The 24954-nt window shown below is 46.0% G+C and overlaps 1 protein-coding gene and 1 long non-coding RNA gene across 4 annotated transcripts in view; one reads left to right on the top strand and one right to left on the bottom strand.

The window, feature by feature from the left end:
• AFG2A (AAA ATPase AFG2A) overlaps positions 1–24954 on the bottom strand; it is a 595306-nt gene that overhangs the window by 481686 nt on the left and 88666 nt on the right. The window lies entirely within an intron of this gene.
• Positions 1980–14168, top strand: LOC143974972 (uncharacterized). 2 transcript variants are annotated; one of them, XR_013272304.1, is made up of 3 exons: positions 1980–2105; positions 10077–10218; positions 13896–14168. It is a non-coding gene; the product is annotated as an uncharacterized LOC143974972 (long non-coding RNA). The 2 variants fall into 2 exon arrangements; XR_013272305.1 differs by lacking the exon at positions 1980–2105 and adding an exon at positions 9844–9993 and having other exon boundaries at positions 10074–10218.

Here is a 24954-nt window from a genome sequence, read left to right as displayed (position 1 = left end):
ATGGGGTGCAATGTGTATATTAATGAGGAAAAAAAAATGAACTTAAATTATTTTAGCAAATGGCTGCAATATAACAAAGAGTGAAAAATTTAAGGGGGTCTGAATACTTTCCGTCTCCACTGTACATTGGCCCAGGGGAAGAGGGGGAATTCCTCCATCCACCACGTTTGTGTGGATGGAGGAATCTGCTGGCTGAACAGAAATGAAACCAGGTCTGGCCATACATGAATAGAAAAAAAATAAAATAAATCAAATCAGTCAATGGATTGTTCAATTTTCAAATAAATAGCGTGCTTACTGTGACAGACAATTTCCGCTCCAAGATTGAAAATGAAAGAACAAACACAGTGGATTTTTTTTTTTCAAACGATGTTCGAATCATTTAAAGGTCAATAGTTCAAAAAATATATATATATTTTGAAGTGAAATGCGCATGACCACTAGGTGTAGTAGTAGAAATCAATTAGATGTTAAAAATCGGAAATGTTGACTTTTTTTGTTAGTTTTTCTATCCATCTATGGCCAGCTTTTGTCTTCCTGTGGAAATAAGAATACTTTACTAATAATAGATAACATTCCTACAAAACAATATATTTAGAAGGCATGTATTAAAGGACATATGTCACCTGCAGCTTTAATTATTTGCCTTACAATAAAACATTAGTCAGAATATTAAAGGCCTAATTCACCTTTTCGGGCAGAATTTCACTTTTAATAATACCAGTAAATAGAACCGTTTTCTATTGTCACTTATGGTCCAGCCATCCCAATGTTCCTTTTTCTCATCTAACTCATTCACAGATGGTTTAAAATTTAACGTTTAAGTTATAATTATACTTATAATTTTATCTTTCATCACTTCCTATAGGTTATCTCCCATCATTCATTGTGTTGTTGCATCACAGAAAAGGGTATGATAGGTTGTGTATTACCAGTCTGGTCCACACCTCTCTCATTACTATACCACCACCTTTTATTTCTACCCACTCACCTACTTCTTCCCTTAAGGTGACCATACACATTACAATCTGATTGTACAAGCTCCTTTATATTTCCCATCAGCTATGTAGTGCAAAGGCCTGCTTGGTTTGATACAAATTACATTACATCAAGGAAATATAAAGGAAATCAGATTGCATAGTGTATGGCCAACTTAATACATAGCATGGTGAAGAGAGAGGATGGAGACACTCAGCTGACAGGTCCCGTTCACATCTTCATAAAAGTGGGAACTTACGTTTCCACGTGGGTTTTTTTTTTGGGGGGGGGGGGGGGGGTCATCACGCATTGCTTGAATGGTCTTCCCTACATACAACACGTAAGCATCTCAAAGAAGCGGAAGAACTTTTTTTTTGGAGCAAAGCTTGGTGCATTTTTTACCATGCTTTTTAGTGCATTTGCAGCACATTTCTGAAAAGCACTACAAAGTGTGGGTTTTCTGTATGGTTTGCCATGGATTTGGAAACACACAGATGTAAATGGAGCCTCATTTTTCTTGTGTAAAGAACCTTCAGGCCCCGTTCACAACTAGCGTAGCATTTTTCCTGTGACACACATAAGGCAACCTGTTGATTTCAATGGGCTGCCCTACATGTGGCAAAGTAGCTCATGGGACAGTTTGGCATGTTGCAGTTAGCACATTTTTTCTGTGCCTTTTGCCGCGTTTGACACTTTTTTTCACGTGGTAAATTATGTGTTTGCTTCTGCATTTGGGGTGCCAATAACAATGAATGGCAAATAAAGCATGCCTAGATCATTTTAGGTGTATAAAGTTTGCCATACACTATAGCTATCCCTTTACTCTGTATCCAATCAGGCAGGCCTTTGCACTACATCAGGGGTGTCTAACCCACGGCCCCAGAGAGTTTAGCATCCGGCCAGGGCCCATCTGGAGGGACGCTGGGGATGCTGTGTAAACATGGCAGCTTACATTGACAAGCCAGGCAAAAGCACACATGGAGTAAACCATGCAAACCTAGTTGATGGGTGCAGGATGTGTTTGCTAGAGGTGAGCTGGTGAACTACTTTCTGTGTCGGACTCTTACATACCGAATCTACATACCAAGAAGTCATGAAGCTTTCTATGGACCACAGCAATGGCTAAGGTAGGGTTTATTTTTCTGCAACCGAGGTACATTAATTGGTACATAAGGGAGCTGGAATTTATACACAAAAAAAATAAAAGAAAAGGTGAACCTAACCTTTAATTCTAAAAAGAAAACACTGGTGATAGAACTGTACAGTGGATAAAAAAAGTCTACACATCCCTGTTAAAATGCCAGGTATTTGTGATATAAAAAAATTAGACTAAGATAAAGAATTTCAGAACTTTTTCCACCTTTAACGTAACCTATAAACTGTACAACTCAATTGAAAAACAAACTGAAATCTGGGGTGGGATATAAAAATAAAATAATAAAGTTGCACAAGTGTGCACACCCTTAAACTAATACTTTGTTGAAGCACATTTTGATTTTATTACATCATTCTTTTTATGTATGAGTCTGTCAGCATGGCACATGTTGACTTGGCAATATTTGCCCACTCTTCTTTGCAAAAACACTCCAAATCTGTCAGATTGCGAGGGCATCTCACCCCACAGATTTTCAATCAGATTCAGGTCTGGGCTCTGGCTGGGCCATTCCAAAACTTGAATCTTCTTCTGGTGAAGCCATTCCTTTGTTTATATGAATGTATGCTTTGGGCCGTTTTAATGCTGAAAGGAGTTCCTCTTCATGTTCAGCTTTCTAGCAGAAGCCTGAAGGTTTTGTGCCAATATTGACTGGTATTTGGAACTGTTCATAATTTCCTCTACCTTGACTAAGGCCTCTGTTCCAGTTGAAGAAAAACAGCCCCAAAGCATGATGCTGCCACCACCATGTTTCACAGTGGATATGGCGTTAATGTGCAGTGTTGTTTTTGCGGCAAACATATATTATGGAATTATGGCCAAAAAGTTCAGCCTTGGTTTCATCACATCATAACACATTTTTCCACATGCTTTTGGGAGACTTCATATGTGTTTTTGCAAAGTTTTGTTTTGTTTTTCTATGTAAGGAAAGGCTTCTGTCTCGTCACTTTACCCCATTGCCCAGACATATGAAGAATACGGGAGATTGTTGTCACATGTACCACACAGCCAATACTTGCCAGATATTCCTGCAGCTCCTTTAATGTTGTTGTAGGCCTCTTGGCAGCCTCCCTGACCAGTTTTCTTCTCATCATTTCATCAATTTTGGAGGGACATCCAGTTCTTAGTAATGTCACTGTTGTGTTATATTTTATCTACTTGATGATGACTGTCTTCACTGTGTTCCATGGCATATCTAATGCCTTGGAAATTTTTTTTTTTACCCTTCTCCTGACTGATACATTTTAACAATGAGATCCCTCTGATGCTTTGGAAGCTCTCTGTGGACCATGGCTTTTGCTGTAGGATGCAACCAAGAAAATGTCAGGAAAGACGTACTAGAACAGCTGAACTATTTGGGGTTAACAAGGTAAACTTTAAATGATAGCAGGTGTGTACTGACTGACTAATTCTGAACACAGCTACATCCTCAGTTATACGAGGGGGTGCATACTTATGCAACCACATTATTTTTTATTTTTTTTTACCCCCCCCCCAAGTTTTTTTTTTTTTTTTCAATTGAGTTGTGCAGTTTATAGGTCACATTAAAGTTGGAAAAAGTTCTGAAATTATTTATCTTTGCCTCATTTTTTTATATCACATAAACCTGACATTTTAACAGGAGCGTATAGACTTATATACAAACAAACTAGAAATTACCAAGAGAAATGTGTTTCCTTACACTTGCATTTTTAATCTCCTGTTAAACAGAAACACCAGTTAATTTATGTCTCTAAAATCTAGTCCCCCTTCACAAATTGGGGAATGAATGATCAAAGTTCTCCAAACAAGCCTGAAGTAATTCAAGTAAAATGTTCATGCAAAAACCACTTATGGGGTCATCATTTTGCTGGAAATATTCTTTACAACTGAGTGATAATAAAAAACAGACAGAGAATAAGAACATGTATTTTGCTGTTTCCTTGTGCTGTTTTCATAATCATTCTCCCCTCCTACATTACTCTAGGGCTGAAACCTGACCACACAAATCTTAATAAGATGCACTGGGTTGTACGACATACACACCAACCCACAACAGATCTCAGATGTGCGTGTATTTTTTTTTTTTTTTTTTTTTCAGAAAGCTACTAGAAGCAAAATCACTAAGATCTCTAACCCTAACCTATTATGCATGCAAAGCCGAGTGTGACCTAAATTTGTGGGCACGCTTGGCCATTTACGGACAAAATAGAATTGAACATGTACAAAACACTATTTTTTACTATACCATATTCATTTTGTCTGTTATCTAAAGACGGGCTAATCTTCTACTATGTTTCCTCCCCTTTTTAAAAATAAATACATTTCAGAAGCACCATTCCAAACAGACTATAAGTGGAGGAGGGATGCACAGATGTCTCAGATTTTAAAAAGTCTAAGGCCCCTTTCACACTGGGGTGGTTTTCAGGCGTTACAGTGCTAAAAATAGCGCCTGTGTAGCGCCTGAACAAAACGGCCCCTTTCACTCCAGTGTGAAAGCCAGAGGGCTATCACACTGGAGAGGTGCGATAGCAGGACGTTGAAAAAAGTCCTGCTAGCCGCATCTTTGGAGTGGTGAAAGGAACGGTGTATTCACCGCTCCTAAGGCTTCTTTCACACTGGGGCGGTGCAGGCGTCGGCGGTAAAGCACTGTTTTTTTTTCACCATAAGATGTCCTCAGTTTTCAAGGTTGAATTATGGCCAGTATCAGTTAACCCACTTCCTTGGTAGGGGGCTGCTGACAAAGTGGTGAGCGCGAAGAGGAATGATATTTTTGCTCACTTCACACTAGCAACAATGACAGGTGTGTTCCTGCCAGAACGTATTTTTTATTTGCTTTCTCTCCCACCCTGCTGCTGTATTGAAGGAGCAAAAAGGACAAGCATAGCAAGAGGCATTGGCATCAAGAAGCGTATTCCACTTAGTCCCAGAATTTTGCCGCTCCCCAGACTATAATTCTGCTAAATGCCCACCCGCCTCATTCTTACCACTCATTCCTTCTTTCAAACTCCGCTGCACACCAACTTTTACCACTCAACTCTGCCCCCTTTATACACCACTCTGCCACACACACCCTCCTCGCTCTCACCACTCTTCCTTGCCCCCCTCACCATTCTGCAGTCCCCACACTCTTACCATTTTAACAGCACTATTTCAAACCTCCAGCACGAGTCTGTGCCTACACTTGCCAGCCTACACAAACCTACTGCCACCTCTGCACTTGCCACCACCTCAATCCACTAGCTCTCACCAACACAGTTACCCCCATCCCAAAACAACTCCTCCACACACACACCCCCATTTCCAACCTATGGTCACACCTTTGCTAATATATATATATATATATATAGTATTTAAAAGAAAAATCAATATAGTTGGGGAACGGAACAGTTATTTTGGTATTTCGTAAAACTTGGTGACACCTTTAGGACAGCAGAAAAAAGGATGAACCGCTCCAGGTAGTGAACTGAAAGTAGCGCCCTCCACAGCGTGGAAATAACAGGCTTTGGCTCAGCAAAGGCAATAATGAGGAAAATAAATCTGGACAGCCGCACTCCGATCAAAGCCTTCATTGTTCAGATAGTCAAAGTGCATGTGACAACAGAAGCAAGGTAAGTTAGCTATAGGACACCTTTAGGACAGCACTAGAGGATAACCCCCAAACTCTGTAACGGTATGCAGCATGTGATCTGTACTAGTGGCTGCTGGATTCTAACATTAATCAAACTAATGTACAATAAAGGTTATACAAGGTCTTCATTCTCTAAGCAAGCAAGGCACTAGCATTAGAAAATTGCTGCAGGATAAGTAGTAAAGACCAGAAAATAACATTTTTTTCTTTTTAGGTAAACCATGATAAATCCTGACCATCCTACACATACTATTGCTATATTTGAATGTTAAATGTTACTGAGGAACCAGAGTGCTATTAGCCGACAGGAAAATATGCAGTCAAATAACTTCCCCACGGTGATTTTTTTTTTTGTTCATGTCTGGATTTAATATTTGTGAGCTGCAATCACTCTGAAATCTGCTCCTTCCTTTAATACTTGTCCATGTGCCCTAGGTTACCCTATTGAAAGAGGATGTGGTTTTGTGGTTTGTTCATTTTCTTTCCTGGTAGCCTCAGCTTTATTTGGATGCTTGTTACATGTTATACATTTTGTAAGGGTGCATAATTCTTTCCCGAACAATTACAGTTTCCTAAAATGTAATTACTTGTATATTAAATATGAATGCACCCCTTGACAGCTCAGTGAAGTCCTTTAGAACTGGGACATTTTTTTGGCTGGCTAGACACTGTGTGTGGATGTGCAGTGCTTTCACAATTCATTATGGGGCAGGAAGCTCTACAATTTGTACCAGTAAGAAGTCAGGACTGCCAAAAGCCCCCAGCAAATAATTGTTCTGCTCCCAACAGACAACACAATCATGAACAACAGGCATTTTATCATGGGCCTCAACTATAAAAAATATAGTTCTTCAACGCACAGAATTATTGTGTAAAAAAATAGAAAATGCTGTGTATAATAAACATCAGAAAATACTTATTTTTTCCTTCTCTAGCAATTATTAACCTTATTTAATTTGCTTTAAGTGATGGTAAAGTCTAATTTCAACATGTTATACTTACCTCCTTTGTGCAGTTGGTTTTGCACAGAGCAGTCTGGATCCTCCTCTTCTCGGGTCCCTCTTGGCTGCTCCTGACCCCTTTCCCCTGTCGAGTGCCCCCACAGCCAGCAGCTTGCTATGGGCACACCCGAGCTGAGTCACAACTCTCTGTGTCCATTCAGACACAGAGTCCCGACCCAGTCTCCCCTCCTCTCTCCCCTAATTAGCTAACTGACTCTAAATGACAGCCATGGGAGCCAATGGCACCGCTGCTGTGTCTCAGCCAATTAGAAGGAGAGTCCCGGATGGCTAAGACACTCGTGGACATCGCTGGAGCTCAGGTAATTAGGGGATGCTGGGAAGGCTGCAACACAGTTTTTTTTATCTTAATTCATTAAGATAAAACACCTTTTGCCTTTACAACTCCTTTAACCGCTTGCCGCCCACCCACCGTCAAATGAACGTGCAGCTCTCGTTCTGGGCGGAAGTCATTTGACGGCTTCCCAGAACGGCCACTCATGCGCAGCGCGTCGATCCTGGTCGCAATGTGTTGCTAGGACACAGCGCGACCCCGATCTCTGTAAAGAGCCTTGGCTCTTTAGCCATGTGATCAGCTGTGTCCAATCACAGCCGTTCACATGTAAACATGGAGGTGCCGGTAGTCAGCGCCCCTCACCTCACACTGACATAGAATGCTGAGACCAGGGGGGGCAGAGACAAAGGAAAGCTGCGGCAGCACAAACAGGCGCAAAATCTCTATGAAGAGTTCTGTACTCCTCTCTGCTGCCAACTGCAGAGACGGGGGGGTGTCAGAGACAAGCCTCTCCGAGGAAAGGTGCAAGGGCCACAAGAAATGGCCTTGTGGGCAGATTTGGCTCCTGTGCCTTGTGTTTGACACATGTGGACTCCAGAAAGATTTGTGGTCCCCATTTATTAAAATTTGTAATGCGGGGCTGTCTCAGATAGTCACTGCAGGTTCACAACAACCAACACTGGAACATGCAGCTGTTGTTAACAGTCCACCCCCTTCCCCTAGCAAAGTATACTCACTGCTCCTTCCTGCTTCAGTAGTTCACCCTGTATAAGCTTTGGTGTCAGCACTAATGAGAGTGGTTGATTAAATTCCCCCTCCCACATGACAGTGTTGGGGCCTGGTGATCTGCCACTTAGGCTAAAGCACTGTCACATGGAGAAGGTCACATGCTTTCCTGTTATCTCAAAACCCCTCACTTAGACCCCTTTCACACTGAGGCAGTTTTCATGCGTTTTAGTGCTAGGAATAGCCTCTAAATAGCGCCTGAAAACCGGCTCTCAATCTTTTCAGTGTGTCTTTTCACACTGGGGTGGTGCGCTTGCAGAACGTTAGGAAAAGTCCTGCAAGCAATATCTTTAGGGCGGTGTGGGAGTGCTTTATACAGCGCTCCCAAATGCCCTGCCCATGGACGTGAATGGGAAGCATTTCCAAAGTGCATGAAAAGCGATTCGGAAACACCGCAACATGGGCGTCTTTAACCCATTCTTTGGGGTTAAAAGCGCCCCGCTAGTGGCAAAAAAGCGCTACTTAATTAGCACCAAAGCGCTTCTAAAAAGAGCGGTGCTTTAGCACCAATGCGGCCACGGTTCCAGTGTGAGAGGGGCATTAAAGCAGGAGTCTCCAAACGTTTTATATATGGTATTTTATACATTGCTGGCAGACTAAAAAATCCCCATCAGAATCCCCATATTGCAACTGTGTCCATATTTGATTCCCTTTTACATCAGGGTCACAGAGTCCTTTTTACATCTCAATCTCTATCAATGTCCCCTCTTACATCAGGGTGCCCATTAGCATCTCACCTTACGTCAGGGTCACCATCAGAGTCACCTCTTACATCCGAGTCCCCCTTACAGTGTCAAGGTGCGGGTTCAGAGGAGGTAGAAGTCAAGACCATAGGTGGCCTCTATTGACCTTAATCCTCAATCTGTGCACATTTAGAATATGTCACTAACCCCAGCTGTGGGGTGGGTAAAATCTTTTAGCAGGTCAGATGTGTCCCACAGGCTGTAGGTTGGAGATCGTGTAGAAAAAATTATCTGCACTTCGGTTATTGCTCTTAAAATTCCTTAATTTTATTGAATAGCCACAGCGAACAAACGCAGATTAAGTCAGTTGACACATTTCAGCCTATAAGTCATAACCATATTACAGACATAAAACTTTGAAATAAATAATAGCTCTAAAGATCGGAGGCTACTCCCATTGATTGTCTTAATTGAATGCAGGCAATTATCCAAAAAAGAGAATCAGCTTGTAGGTTGGAGATCCAGGCCATAGAGCAATGGAGCAGGGTTCTGATAAAGTGGGTTGGTGGTGATGGTGTACAATTTTCTGGGGTGATTTACCAGGAGGAACTGTCAATTTGCTCTAAATGGATAGGTGGCCATGTATTTTTGAAACCCAGGCAAAATAAAAAAACAAAACACAAAAAATCAGGGATATATCTTACGGTCAGCAGGATGTGTCCAATAAGACACTTTTAAAAATATATTTGACTGTCTCCATCTGGCCATTCCCCACAGCAATTACCATTTGTACCACTTCCCTTTCCCTTTTAGACTGCAAGCTCCACAAACAGACCCTCCCATTTCATAATCCTCTTTCAATGAAATGTATTGAAACTGTTTAGTCTTCCTTTATTTTGTAAAGTACTGCACAAACGGTGGTGTTATAGAAATCCTATATAATAAACAGATCTAATATTACATTCTGGATGTCTCCCTCAATGAGATCACAATAGAGATGGCATAGCAGCTACATCTACAACTGCTATGGGTTAATGATGGTTAACTTGTAACTAATTAAAGTGTTTGAAAAAAAACATTTCATACAAGGAAAAAGATCTGGCAGAACATGCAATTTTTTATTTTTCTTTGCTAAACAACTCAAGTGTGCAATCCTTTTCCGGGCAGCAAAACTGGTCGTTTATTCATTGCAAAGTGGGACAAATGTTATTAAAATTCCATTAACCCTGAACAATGTATCTGTTCTTCATTACCTTGTTTATGCTGTGCTCTATGTTAAGAAATAAATATATAAACAAGTGGAAGAAGTCTGCCAAAAGGCATTGCATGCACTGGTTTAGAATGTCCTAGTACAGGTATCCTTTTTTGAGTATCATTTGTGTAGCATTTTGCTGATACACAATGATCTCACTTTTACCTAAAGTGGAACTAAATTCTCTCAATCAACATTAAAGTGGTAGTAAAGTCTGCTTTTTGATTTATACCTACAGGTAAGCCTAGAGGAAGACAACTGTAGGTACAGTAAACATCCTCTAAACATGCAAACGTTAAAAGATATTTACTTTAATAGCAGCTGGGGACATTGACGGTGCATGCGCACTGCACTTTGAATGGAGGGTGCCAGGATTTAGCCATTCAAACAGCCAAAGCCTGTGAACCTGAAAGAAAGACTGGGTGAAGATGGAAGACCCGGCAGCAGAGTGCTTCGTTTTAAGGTAAGTCAGCCATTATGTGCTAGTAGGCAGTGCACAGGTTTCTGGCCTAGGCAAAAATGATGTCATACATCCCAGGAGCCCTCATGGGTATTTTTTTCTTACGTGTAAAAGAAGAGAGGTTTTCTCAGCTAAGCACACCTTCCTTCCTGCCTGCCTGCCTGCCTGACCTTGCGAAAGTTTACAGGCAACTCATGTATATTGTGCAGTGCATGCACAAGAATTTCTAGGGTGTCATCCAGGTGCGGATCCAGAGTCTAATCTCGGGAGGGGCACTGCTATAAAATATGTTTTTTTGGGGGCAATTTATATGGGAAATGGCTGGTATTTGCGCTTCAATCATTACGGCACCATGGTTGTTATGGTGTCAGGATGATTGAAGCGCATTATTTCTATTAATACATTGTAATATAAAATTAAATGGTTCAACTCACCATAATGCAGAATCAGTGGGAGCCCTGAGGATGTCACTTGCCGTGTCGCCTGCCACCAAATGTGGATTGTCACTTGCCACGTCACTTGTCACCAAATGCGGATTGTTACTTGCCACGTCACCTGCCACACATTGCGGATTGTCACCTGCCACGTAGCCTGCCACACATTGCGGATTGTCACTTGCCACGTCACCTGCCACACATTGGGGATTGTCACTTGCCACGTTGCCTGCCACACATTGCGGATTGCCACTTGCCACGTCACCTGCCACACATTGCGGATTGTCACTTGCCACGTTGCCTGCCACACATTGCGGATTGCCACTTGCCACGTAGCCTGCCACACATTGCGGATTGCCACTTGCCACGTCACCTGCCACACATTGCGGATTGTCACTTGCCACGTTGCCTGCCACACATTGCGGATTGCCACTTGCCACGTAGCCTGCCACACATTGCGGATTGCCACTTGCCACGTCACCTGCCACACATTGCGGATTGTCACTTGCCACGTTGCCTGCCACACTTTGCGGATTGTCACTTGCCACCTAGCCTGCCACACATTGCGGATTGCCACTTGCAACGTAGCCTGCCACACATTGCGGATTGTCACTTGCCACGTCACCTGCCACACATTGCGGATTGTCACTTGCCACGTCGCCTGCCACCAGATGCGGATTGCCACGTAGCCTGCCACACATTGCGGATTGCCACTTGCCACGTCACCTGCCACACATTGCGGATTGTCACTTGCCACGTTGCCTGCCACACATTGCGGATTGCCACTTGCCACGTCACCTGCCACACATTGCGGATTGTCACTTGCCACGTTGCCTGCCACACATTGCGGATTGCCACTTGCCACGTCACCTGCCACACATTGCGGATTGCCACTTGCCACGTCACCTGCCACACATTGCGGATTGTCACTTGCCACGTTGCCTGCCACACATTGCGGATTGTCACTTGCCACGTTGCCTGCCACACATTGCGGATTGTCACTTGCCACGTCGCCTGCCACCAGATGCGGATTGCCACGTAGCCTGCCACACACTGCGGATTGTCACTTGCCACGTTGCCTGCCACACATTGCGGATTGCCACTTGCCACGTAGCCTGCCACACATTGCGGATTGCCACTTGCCACGTTACCTGCCACACATTGCGGATTGTCACTTGCCACGTCACCTGCCACACATTGTGGATTGCCACTTGCCACGTAGTCTGCCACACATTGTGGATTGCCACTTGCCACGTAGTCTGCCACACATTGCGGATTGCCACTTGCCACGTAGCCTGCCACACATTGTGGATTGCCACTTGCCACGTAGTCTGCCACACATTGCGGATTGCCACTTGCCACGTAGCCTGCCACACATTGCGGGTTGTCACCTACTGTATCACTTTTCTGCAATCTCTCTGCTGCACACAGCTTCCTACACAGTGAGGACGGAACTGGAGGGATGCAGAGCAGTGAGAGATGATGTCATCTCCCTGCTCCCCTGCCTGCTGGCTTCCTGATTGGCCAGCAGCCCTCCTAAGCCGCCCAGCTGCCCCCCCCCTCACCGTCCACTCAGCGCGGGTACCCGCGGAACCGGCCCGCTGGTACCCGCGGAACCGGCCGCGATTGGACCCGCGGAACCGGCCGCGATTGGACCCGCGGAACCAGCCTGCCAGTATTCTCGGGGGGGGGGCAATTGACCCGTTGCCCCCCCCTGGATCCGCCCCTGGTGTCATCACATTAGGGTAGATGGATTCCAGGAAGAAAATGTTACATGAATCATCTGCCCTTACTCAAGATGGCTGCAGCTAAAAATGCTGGGGGGGGGGGGGGGTGTTTTTGCAAAAAAAAAGATTTTTCAACAAAATAAAGCACATTAATAAATACATGAGTTTCCTTATATTATTAAAAATGAATAAAACAGCATTTTCAGATTGTGGTGCTCAAATACAAGAAAAGTGATACTAAACACTAGAGATGGGCTGAACACCCCCCTGCTCGGTTTGCAGCAGAACTCCTGAAGAGGGGAAAAGTACTGACCCGAACGGCGAACCCCATCTATAGGAGCCAAACAAGAAAAATCAATTCCATTTTGGAGGTTTATATTTATTTTATATGTAAGTAAATGGCGATAAAAAAGGGTATTGGGGTCTGGGTACTGCCATGGGGGACATGTATCAATTCAAATTGTTTTTAAAAAACAATATTTTTTAACGGAGAAGTGATATTAATGATGTTAAGTCACTTTTGTAACTGCCTTCTCTTTGGAATTTAATAAAATAAAAAACATAGATAAATATTGACCAATACTTTCCATGGATGCAGATTTGGCACCACTACTTAAGTCGGGCTGTAGGTTTTCAAGCCGCCGTGCTAAAACGCTAGGAGGCCTTTTGTCCACAAGTTTGTTTGAGTTGCAGCAATACAAAAAAACTTGGTTGAACACTGTGGGCTCTTATATATTTGTAGTAGACACTCCAGACAATACAAGACAGTAATTTCATGTGCCACAGGACAAGAATTCACGATTCGTGAATATATCAACTGTGGCACTAGCAATGTTGTATATGCTGTGGAATGCAGTAAATGTAACAATATGTGGGTTGCACCATGAGACCATTGAGAACTCGATTCAGCGAACATTTTCATGATGCATCTTACAGTACCGATAAAGGCTTATCCAATGTATCTAAGCACTTTAAGTATTAACATAATGGCAATATGGCATCCTTTCTCGTACTCAGGCTTGGAAAGAGTTAAATTATTCTCACGTGGGAGGGACATCCACTGTGCATTTCTTTCACGTGAAGTCTGGTGGATTTTCCACCTACAGACAAGGGTACCTACAGGAATACACCACCGCTATTATGTGTATCTTTTTAGATATTTTTTCATTAAAGATTCTCTCATAGAGCTTTTAATATATGTATTTTGTCACATGTCAAGATAGTCTTTGTATGTTTTGTATCTCAAGTCATCTTCACACCTGTTAACAACTTGTAACCAATCACCTGATTTCAGTTGAACACATTGTTGATTGGAGAGGAGCAGTAGTCATTTGATAGTCGTTTATGTATAAATGTTCATGTTATTCAACATATATGTGGGCTGTCATCAAGGCTTATCGCCAAAACTAGTCTTCTGCTGACTGTACTCACTGTGAAGGTATCAGGGCTGGCTTAGCCCTTCCTTCTCTGGGCTGGCCGCTCAGCTGTCGGCTAATTGCCAGCTCTCTTCTCTCTCCAGTTACCAGCTGTTCCTGATGATGCTCATCTGACCTGCCTACTTAAAGCCTTCCAGCTCACTTCACCTCTGCCTTCGCCTTGGTCACATCACTAGAAACCATCTCCTGCGGTTTGTTTAAAGACTGGCTTGCTGACATCCCTTCTAGCTACTTAATCCTGCTTGCTGTTACTCTACTTGGATCCCTGATTTCTGGCCTGGCTGACTACCCGATCTGGTTACTGGACTCTGGCTGTGCTTGACTACGCTTTTCTATTTGCCTTTTTATTTTTATTAATAAACAAGTGTGATTTAAAGGGATTGTAAAGTGAATTTTTTTTTTATTTAAAATAACAAACATGTTATACTTACCTCCACTGTGCAGCTCGTTTTGCACAGAGTGGCCCCAAACCTGCTCTTCTGGGGTCCCTCGGCGGCTGTCTCAGCTTCCTCCCGCAGATGCTTCTCACGTTCATGCGAGCTCCCTCGCATGGTGAGAAGCATCTGCGGGCACGCTCCCGTGATACAGCCGGCGGCTATAGCCGCTCGCTGTATCACACGGCCCCGCCCCCGGTGCTCCGCGTCAATGGTGATTGACAGCAGCGCGAGCCAATGGCTGCGCTGCTTTCCATCCATCCACTCCAGCCAATCAGCGGCCAGGCTGAACGGTCGAAAGGACGTCGGGGGACGAGCGTGGGACTTTCAAGGGGTGAGGTAAGTAAAACGGGGGGGCTGGGGGCGCAGGCAGTGTCAGATGTTTTTTCACCTTAATGCATAGAATGCATTAAGGTGAAAAAACATTTACCTTTACAACCCCTTTAATTGTACTTCTGTCTCAGTCTGATTTATGGTTTCTGACAGAAGGCTTTACGATAAATACGCTTTAGGTTATGGAGTTGCCGGCTGCTTCTTTTTCTTGATTTTAATGATACTTATAGTGCAACAATAAAAATGATGAAATCATTTAAATATAGCGCCTGGGGGTCCTTTTAGTCTGCCTGTAAAGCGGCACATCTGTTACATGTATAGAACATGCTGCAGCAAAAATTATATTTCGAGTGATACCTGGCTATTTAAAAAAATGGCGTGGGGTCACACCAAAATATTAAAAAAAGTGGCATGTCAAAAACTGCCTCTGTGTTTTTATTACTTTTTGCTCAGGGTAGAAATACACTGAAAACTGAACATGTGCACTAGCTGCCAACACTGCTCTGAAAAATCCAACTGCATGGACATGAATAGCAGGGGAAATAAAGAACAGCAGGCTCAACCAGTTTTTTTGCAGAATGAGTATGAACAGCATGTAATACAGCATTTACTGATATTTTTTAATGATGTGGGTTTAATGACACTTTAAAAGAGAAGTTTGGGATTGGAAAAAAACAAACATTTATACTCACCTAGGTGAATGCAGCATCTGCCCCCCACCGCCTCTAGGCCGAGAATTGATTGATCAAAGACTGCGGATCGCTCAGTTCTCTGTCTTCAGTGAGCAGGGAGCCGGTGACTGGCCTTATGTCTCCTTAAAGGAGAAGTGCAACATGAGTTCCTTTGGCTGGGATTCTCCTAAAGGTCACAGGAGTGCAATTTGTTTTGCACTCTTATGACCCATTTTCAGCAGAGAGTGGTCTGAAGTCCGCTTCTCTGCTGACGTCACTGGAAACAGTCCAGGCACCGCGTCATCATTACGACAATAAAGTCTGCATCCTGGACTGATAGCCATCTCACCCTCTCAGCGAGCTGCAGAGACTGCTGCTTCCCACCCCTTCAAAGCTCAGCGCTCCAGTAAGTGTGGAGGAGCAGAGCAGGAAACAAAAATCACATTTATTAACAGGATCACCATTAATCCCACTCTCAAGCTCAGGTGTAACCAGCCCAGAACCAGTGTTGCAGCCTTCACTATATCAGGATCTTTGCATCACTTGAATTTCCAAAACAAGGACTATGAACAATCTAAACCAGGGGTCTCCAAACTTTATAAGAAAGATGCTTTAGGGTGGATGGACTGTGGCATTGGGAGTAGAAAATGCCCTCGCATCAGTGCCCCATCATTGGTTTTAATAGGAGGAATAGTGCCCCATTGATGGTGTCAGTAGGGGGAATGAATACAGGTATGTAAGCACTACCACCTTCTCACATCCCAGTAGGGGGAATCAGAGGCAGCTCTCTAATTAGGCACTCGGCTAAGGCCTTGCACTCCAAGGGGCCTCGCGGCCGCCTAATCTGCCTAACGTTTGTGTAGCAGTGGAGGGAATGTCCCCCGCTCGATTTCCTCATGGCTGTTCTTAAAGGGGTTCCCCATAGTGCCTGCAACTAACTTTGCTTGGCCAGGGCGGACTGATCACCTGAGCACGGATCAGTGGATGGCTCTGGGCACTGCCCTCCCCCGGCTCCTCCTCTTCTGCCACGCTTCACGGATCTCTGCCATGTGCAGAGCCACGGATAATGGCCACAGCTGCAGTGGCCGCAGAGAAGCTCCCTGATCTCCTCTCCAGGATGGATGTCAGCTGCCAGAGCTGGCGCCGCCTGGCACAATCATCGAGGAGTCAGTGAGTCTGCAAGAGTGTCAAGGTATTGCATGACACTCAGTCCTGCTCCCCGACACTGACAGTGACACGGCATCCCTAGCAAAGGTGCCACTGCCCCCGAAAATTACCGCTGTCAGTCGCCTGTGACCTCACACACACACAGCACTAACGATATTTATGTTATCTGGCATATGATGTCACCATCATCTCCATCCTCATCATCCCCCTGGGCCTGGCATCCCACCATCCCACCACCTGTCACCATCCTCATCCCCCTGTGCCTGGAATCCCATGACCCCACCACCTGTCACCATCATCTCCCTGTGCCTAGCATCCCAGCACCTGTCACCATCCTCACCACCCCTGTGCCTGGCATCCCACCACCCCACCGCCTGTCACCATCATCTCCCTGTGCCTGGCATCCCACCACCTATCACCATTTTCTCCATCCTCATCATGCCCCTGTGCCTGGTATCCCACCACCCCACCGCCTGTCACCATCATCTCCATCCTCATCCCCCGTTCCTGGCATCCCACCACCCCACTGCCTGTCACCATCATCTCCATCCTAATCCCCCCTGTGCCTGGCATCCCATCACCCCACCACCTGTCACCATCATCTCCCTGTGCCTAGCATCTCACCACCTGTCACCATCCTCATCCCCCCTGTGCCTGGCATCCCACCACTCCACCGCCAGTCACCATCATCTTCCTGTGCCTGGCATCCCACCACCTGTCGCCATTTTCTCCATCCTCATCATGCCCCTGTGCCTGGTATCCCATACCCCACCGCCTTTCACCATCATCTCAGTCCTCATCCCCCCTGTGCCTGCCATCCCACCACCCCACTGCCTGTCACCATCATCTCCATCCTAATCCCCCCTGTGCCTGGCATCCCACCACCCCACCGCCTGTCACCATCATCTCCCTGTGCCTGGCATCCCACCACTTGTCACCATAATTTCCAACATCATTATCCCCCTGTGCCTGGCATCCCACCACCTGTCACCATCATCTCCATCCTCATCATCCCCCTGTGCTTGGCATCCCACTGCCTGTCACTATCATCTGCATCCTCATCATCCCCCTGTGCCTGGCATCCCACTTCCCCACCGCCTGTCACCATCATCTCAGTCCTCATCACTCCCATGTGCCTGGCATCCCACCACTCCACCACCTGTCACCATAATCTCCATCCTCATCACCCCCCCTGTGCCTGGCATCCCACTGCCTGTCATCATCATCTCCATCCTCTTCATCCCCCTGTGCCTGGCATCTCACTGCCTGTCACCATCATCTCCATCCTCATCACCCCCCTGTGCCTGGCATCCCACCACCTGTCATTATCATCTCCATCCTCATCCCCCCCTGTGCCTGGCATCCCACCGCCTGTGACCATAATCTCCATCCTCATCATCTCCCTGTGCCTGGCATCCCACCATCTGTCATCATCATCTCCCTGTGCCTGGCACAGTCCGTCATCATTATCTCCATCATCCTCTGTGCCTGGCATCCCACCACCTGTCACCATGATCTCCATCCTCATCACCCCCCTGTGCCTGGCATCCCAACATCATCTCCATCCTCATCATCCCCCTGTGCCTGGCATCCCACCGTCTGTCACCATAATCTCCATCCCCATCATCCCCCTGTGCCTGTCATCCCACCACCCCACCGCCTGTCACCATCATCTCCCTGTGCCTGGCATCCCACCACCTATCACCATTTTCTCCATCCTCATCATGCCCCTGTGCCTGGTATCCCACCACCCCACCGCCTGTTACCATCATCTCCATCCTCATCCCCCCTGTTCCTGGCATCCCACCACCCCACTGCCTGTCACCATCATCTCCATCCTAATCCCCCCTGTGCCTGGCATCCCATCACCCCACCACCTGTCACCATCATCTCCCTGTGCCTAGCATCTCACCACCTGTCACCATCCTCATCCCCCCTGTGCCTGGCATCCCACCACTCCACCGCCAGTCACCATCATCTTCCTGTGCCTGGCATCCCACCACCTGTCGCCATTTTCTCCATCCTCATCATGCCCCTGTGCCTGGTATCCCATACCCCACCGCCTTTCACCATCATCTCAGTCCTCATCCCCCCTGTGCCTGCCATCCCACCACCCCACTGCCTGTCACCATCATCTCCATCCTAATCCCCCCTGTGCCTGGCATCCCACCACCCCACCGCCTGTCACTATCATCTCCCTGTGCCTGGCATCCAACCACTTGTCACCATAATTTCCAACATCATTATCCCCCTGTGCCTGGCATCCCACCACCTGTCACCATCATCTCCATCCTCATCATCCCCCTGTGCTTGGCATCCCACCGCCTGTCACTATCATCTGCATCCCCATCATCCCCCTGTGCCTGGCATCCCACTTCCCCACCGCCTGTCACCATCATCTCAGTCCTCATCACTCCCCTGTGCCTGGCATCCCACCACTCCACCACCTGTCACCATAATCTCCATCCTCATCACCCCCCCCTGTGCCTGGCATCCCACTGCCTGTCATCATCATCTCCATCCTCTTCATCCCCCTGTGCCTGGCATCTCACTGCCTGTCACCATCATCTCCATCCTCATCACCCCCCTGTGCCTGGCATCCCACCACCTGTCATTATCATCTCCATCCTCATCCCCCCTGTGCCTGGCATCCCACCGCCTGTCACCATAATCTCCATCCTCATCATCTCCCTGTGCCTGGCATCCCACCATCTGTCATCATCATCTCCCTGTGCCTGGCACAGTCCGTCATCATTATCTCCATCATCCTCTGTGCCTGGCATCCCACCACCTGTCACCATGATCTCCATCCTCATCACCCCCCTGTGCCTGGCATCCCAACATCATCTCCATCCTCATCATCCCCCTGTGCCTGGCATCCAACCGTCTGTCACCATAATCTCCATCCCCATCATTCCCCTGTGCCTGTCATCCCACCACTCCACCGCCTGTTACCATAATCTCCATCCTCATCATCCCCCTGTGCCTGGCATCCCACCACCTGTCACCATAATCTCCATCCTCATCATCTCCCTGTGCCTGGCATCCCACCATCTGTCATCATCATCTCCCTGTGCCTGGCACAGCCCGGCATCATTATCTCCATCATCCTCTGTGCCTGGCATCCCACCACCTGTCACCATGATCTCCATCCCCATCATCCCCCTGTGCCTGTCATCCCACCACTCCACCGCCTGTTACCATAATCTCCATCCTCATCATCCCCCTGTACCTGGCATCCCACCGCCTGTCACTATCATCTCCATCCTCATCATCCCCCTGTGCCTGGCATCCCACCACTCCACCACCTGTCACCATCTCCATCCTCATCATTCCCCCTGTGCCTGGCATCCCAGCACCCCGCATGTCACCATCATCTCCCTGTGCCTGGCATCCCGCATGTCACCATCATCATCACCCCCCTGTACCTGGCATCCAACCACCCCACCTCCTGCCACCATCATCTCCATCCTCATCATAATCCCCCTGTGCCAGGCATCCTTCCACTCCACCCCCTGTAATCAACATTCCCATCATCCCCCTGTACCCCACCTCTAGCATCCTACCACCATACCCCCATCCTCATCCTTATCTTCATCCCTCTGTACCCCACTGCCAGCTTTCTACAATCCCACCAAATGTCATCATCCCCCTCTGCTGACATCCTACCACCCCACTCATTGTCATTAACATCCCCATCTTCCCTCTCTACCCCACCTCTGGCATCCTACCACCCTGCCTCCAGTCATTATCATGCTCACCCCTCCTGTACCCCACCTCTAGCATCTTATCACCTTACCCCCAATTATTATAGTGGCAATAGGACCTCTGCCTCTCACATCAATGCTGCCACCATCACCCCAAACTGCACCCAACCAACTGTACCCTAACAGTTACATCACACACCACGCATCACTGTAACGGTTACACATCACAGTAACCTCTAGCAGCCAATCTGTGAGATAATGTGCAGTAACCTCTAGCAACCAATCAATGAGTGGTAATATTGTGCAGTAACCTCTAGCAACCAATGGGTGAGTGGTAATGGTGTGCAGTAACCTCTAGCAACCAATCAGTGAGCGGGTGATTTATATATGTTTAATGATATTTGATTAAAGAGTAATTGATTAGAGAAAATTCTAGACACTGTGAATTCATAGTTCATAGGATTTAAGGCATTTACTATATGTAATTTATACAATTAATTTCTGTCGCTTGAATTATTTTTCCCATTTTGGCGTGAGTGGGGCCTCATGTCTAAGATTTGCCTAAGCCTTACAAAGCCTAGAGTCCCCTCTGGGGGGAATGGTGCCCCATCACTGGTGTCAGTTGGTGAAATAGTGCCCCAAGGGCCAGATAAAGGCAAGTGAAGGGCCACATCATCCCCCAAGCCCCTCCCCCCCGGGCCACAGTTTAAAGACCACTGATCTAAACAAAAACAAAAAAAAACAGGGAAGTGCATACCCTAGTAGTGCAAACAACCTCTTTATTAAGCAAAGATAAAATGACACATAATGGACTCACATGCTCCTGAGAGGTCAGCAACAGCAGTCTCCGTGGACCTCTCATGACTGATTTTCTTTAAAGCAACATCTAGCACAACCATGAAGACCAGTGTTAAACAATTAGATAGGGATATTGTTTTAACCACTTGGGTACCGCGCTATTGCCGAATGACGGCATTAGCGCGGACCTAGATTTCCAGGACTACGTCTATTGACGTCGTCCTGGTTACGAGCGGCCTGCGCGCCCCCTGAGGGGCGCGCGGGGCGCGCTCTGTGATCGGCGAGTCCGTGAGACTCGCCTGATCACCGATCCGTGTAAGGGGTCGATCCCGACCCCTTATCACGTGATCAGCTGTCAGCCAATGACAGCTGATCATGTGATAGAACGGAGCCGGTAATCGGCTATTATTCCTCCTCGCGCTGACAGCGCGAGGAGAAAAAAAAAAAGCCGATCACCGGCGGCCGTGATCGGGACATCAGTCCCGATCACGGCCAGCAATGAAAGGCACCACATGCCACCTGCCAGTGCCCACCTGCCTCCCGCAGTGCCATCCTGAAAAATAACAAAGTAAAAGTAAGTGCCCCCCGTCTGTGCCCATAATGCCCACAGTGCCACCCCACAGTGCCACCCACAGTGCCACCCCACAGTGCCACCCCACAGTGCCACCCACAGTGCCACCCACAGTGCCACCCAATCTGCCTCAAAGGTGCTGCACCCCAGTGCCGCCCATCAGTGCCTAGCAGTGCCGCCCATCAGTGCCCAGCAGTGCCGCCCATCAGTGCCCAGCAGTGCCACCTATCAGAGCCACCTATCAGTGCCACCTATCAGTGCCCATCAGTCCCATCTATCTGTGGTACCTATCAGTGCCCATCCGTGCCGCCCATCCGTGCCACTTATCCGTGCCACCCATCCGTGCCATCTTATCTGTGCCCATCTTTGCCCATCAGTGCCGCCTTATCTGTGCCCATCGGTGCCGCCTTATCTGTGCCTATTAGTGCCGCCTTATCTGTGCCTATTAGTGCCGCCTTAACTATGCCTATCAGTGCCCACAAGTGCAGCCTATCAGTGCCCACCAATGCAGCCTATCAGTGCCCACCAATGCAGCCCATCAGTGCCCACCAATGCAGCCTATCAGTGCCGCCTTATCAGCGCACTTCAATGAAGGAGAAAAATGACCCGTTTGCAAAATTTTATAACAAACTATTAAAACATGATTTTTTTTTTTTTTTTTTTTTGCATCTTTTTTTGTTTGTTTAGCAAAAAATAAAACTCCGAGCTGTAACTAAATACCACCAAAAGAAAGCTCTATTTGTGGGAAAAAAATGATAAAAATTTCATTTGGGTACAGTGTTGTATGCCCGCGCAATTGTCATTCAAAGTGCATCAGCGCTGAAAGCTGAAAATTGGTCTGGGACTGAGGGGGGTTTAAGTGCCCAGTAAGCAAGTGGTTAAAGAGAACCTGTGATTTAAAACATAACAGGTTAACCTTAATGGTGGCCCCATTCGCAATAAATTCCCCACCTCTCCTTCCTTACCCTGTTGACAACAGGAATAAATAAATAATTTGTACTTCCAGGTATGGGGGAGACTGTGATTCATATTCCTTCCTCCCGTATGTCAGTGTTGGTGCTTGGCCACTGGCCATTGAAGCAACCATGACTGCCACATGGTGCAAGGAAGAGATTCCTAAACCCTGTGAAAATTCTGACTTGCAACATTGAGCTGACATAGGACTGCCTCCCTTCAGTGCCGATGGTTAAATGGAGTGATGGTGGAATGAAGAGAAGATGAGTATGTGCTGCTGGTGGGATTAACATAAACCTGTTGCATTGCCCTGGTTCGCATTAAGACTCATGTATGGTGAAACGTTATAGCTGCTTTGCTAGACAACACAAGAACTGCTGTGAAGAGTCATTTTATGACATGAATTGAATGTGGAGGAGGTATTATTTCAGTGCTGGTGTTCCTTAAGGAAGATAATTGCTGTAACCTTCAGGATATATAGGCAGGAGGGGGGAAAAAAGCATACTTAGGTCATTCATTTTCCTCTTGTACCCTTCCTCCTCCTTCCTCAAAATGATAATAAACTTTCAAATAATACAGTCCGGTCTGGATTCAATTAGACTTTCACTGTCTAGTCTTACTCTTTAAACAATGCCTTGAAACCTCACTGGCCCCCATGATGCTATCACATCAGAGGCCCAGTGTTTCATAACAGCACGCCAAAATGGTGTGCAGATCGTGCGGATATTGAAGATTAATTTTAAGCATTACAAACTAAATACTTCCTTCCACTCTAAACAAATCACATGAATCCCCTTCTTGAAGGAATCAGGCTCTATTTACATTCACCCTGATGCAGCTGCGCAGGCTGCCTTAGAAGGCCACGATCGCAATAAATCCCTATATTAGGAAAGCTAGATTGCCAGCCAGTGAACTCTGAAGCTTGTTCCCTGCTCAATTATTAACATTTCCTTGCGGTTTTGAAAAAACAAGACTTATCTTTCTTGTGACATTACAAATTTATGCACGCTTTATGAGATTAATATCCTGAGGGCTCTGCAATTTGTCCTGTAAATTAATACATTGTGAAAAGACAAATTTAATTTCTTTTTACCATACAATATTAAGAAGTTTAAAAGCAACTTTAGGCAACAAGGAAAATAAATGAATGCTAATATTACCCAGGGAACACTGCAACTATGCTTGAATCAGAGCATCCACTTAATTGCTCTTCGGTCTGAATATTATTGTAATCTTTTACAGCTTTACCAACTTTATCACTGCATTTCTGGTGGGACTGTAGCCTCCAGTCATATGATTCTATAATAGCCAAACTCTCCAATGCTCAAATACATATGATAAATTAACCAGAACATTTACATTTACCATATTAGATGAAAGCTTGCAGGATTACACTCCAACCTCTAGTAAATGAGAGAAGAAAGAAGTATAATGCAGAGTGCTCATGAAAGCACCAAAATCCAAGACACACTATTATGCAAATAGTGACATCAGCTCTGTAGTTGGAGCTCTATCTTCCCCTGAAGTTGGAGCTTTACCCATTTATCTGTCAGAAATGCATGATTCAGATGTTAAAGTTGAGGGCAAAATGTTTTTTTTTTTAATTTTGGATAGAGTAAGTGAGAGTTAGAACCCCTGTCAGTTTTTGCCATCTCCGTTCCACTGGGGAGTTTTCCCTTCATGTCCTGTCCCATAGCCACAACAGGAAGTGAGAGGAAACCCAACCAACTTGAGAAATGCCCTGTGTTCCATCAGATTCGGCGACCCGTCAGATTTTGTAACGGAAGTGACGTTTCGTCGCCACCATCTTGCTACACCCCCCACTCGTCCACAGTAAGGATACAGTGAGAAAGCGGCAAGCGGACAACTTGTTACATCCACCGAAGTCTTGAATTTACACTTATTTTTAACAGTAAACGGAGCTTATACAGTAAATTTCAGTATTTTGAAATCCGTCTGACTGTTTTGATGTTGAATTTTCAAAGCAGCGGTGTTCTGTCAGATTAGCAAACCTGTGAGATCAGCAGGCTTGCTGCTGCTTTTAAAATTCAACATCCAAATTGTCAGACGGATTTAAAATACTGAATTTCACTATTTAAACTCTGTCTGTTAAAAATAAGTATGAAATGCAAGACTCCGGTGGGTGTAACAAGATGTCCGCTTGCCGCCATCTCATTATTCTTATGCCCTGTACAGGTGGTCGGACATTCCGACAACAAAATCCATCAGATTTTTTGCCAAACTTGTCTTGCATACACACGGTCGGACAAAGTTGTCAATTGTTCTTAACGAGGTGACGTACAACACGTACGTCGGGACTATAAATGGGCCAGTAGCCAATAGCTGTGGTCTCTTAATTTATTCTGAGCATGCATGGCACTTTGTCCATCGGAATTGTCTACACACGATCAGAATTTAAACGATAATATTTGGTTGTCAGAAAATTTAAGATCCTGCTCTCAACTTTGTCTGTCAGAAATTCCGATGGAAAAAGACCGATGGAGCCC

This window comes from Lithobates pipiens, unplaced genomic scaffold, assembly GCF_037356315.1.
Source record: "Lithobates pipiens isolate NorthernLeopardFrog02 unplaced genomic scaffold, aLitPip1_a1.2 Scaffold_13, whole genome shotgun sequence".
NCBI lineage: Eukaryota > Metazoa > Chordata > Amphibia > Anura > Ranidae > Lithobates > Lithobates pipiens.
Note: the sequence above shows the minus strand (reverse complement) of the source record. Positions and strands in the feature narration are given on the sequence as shown.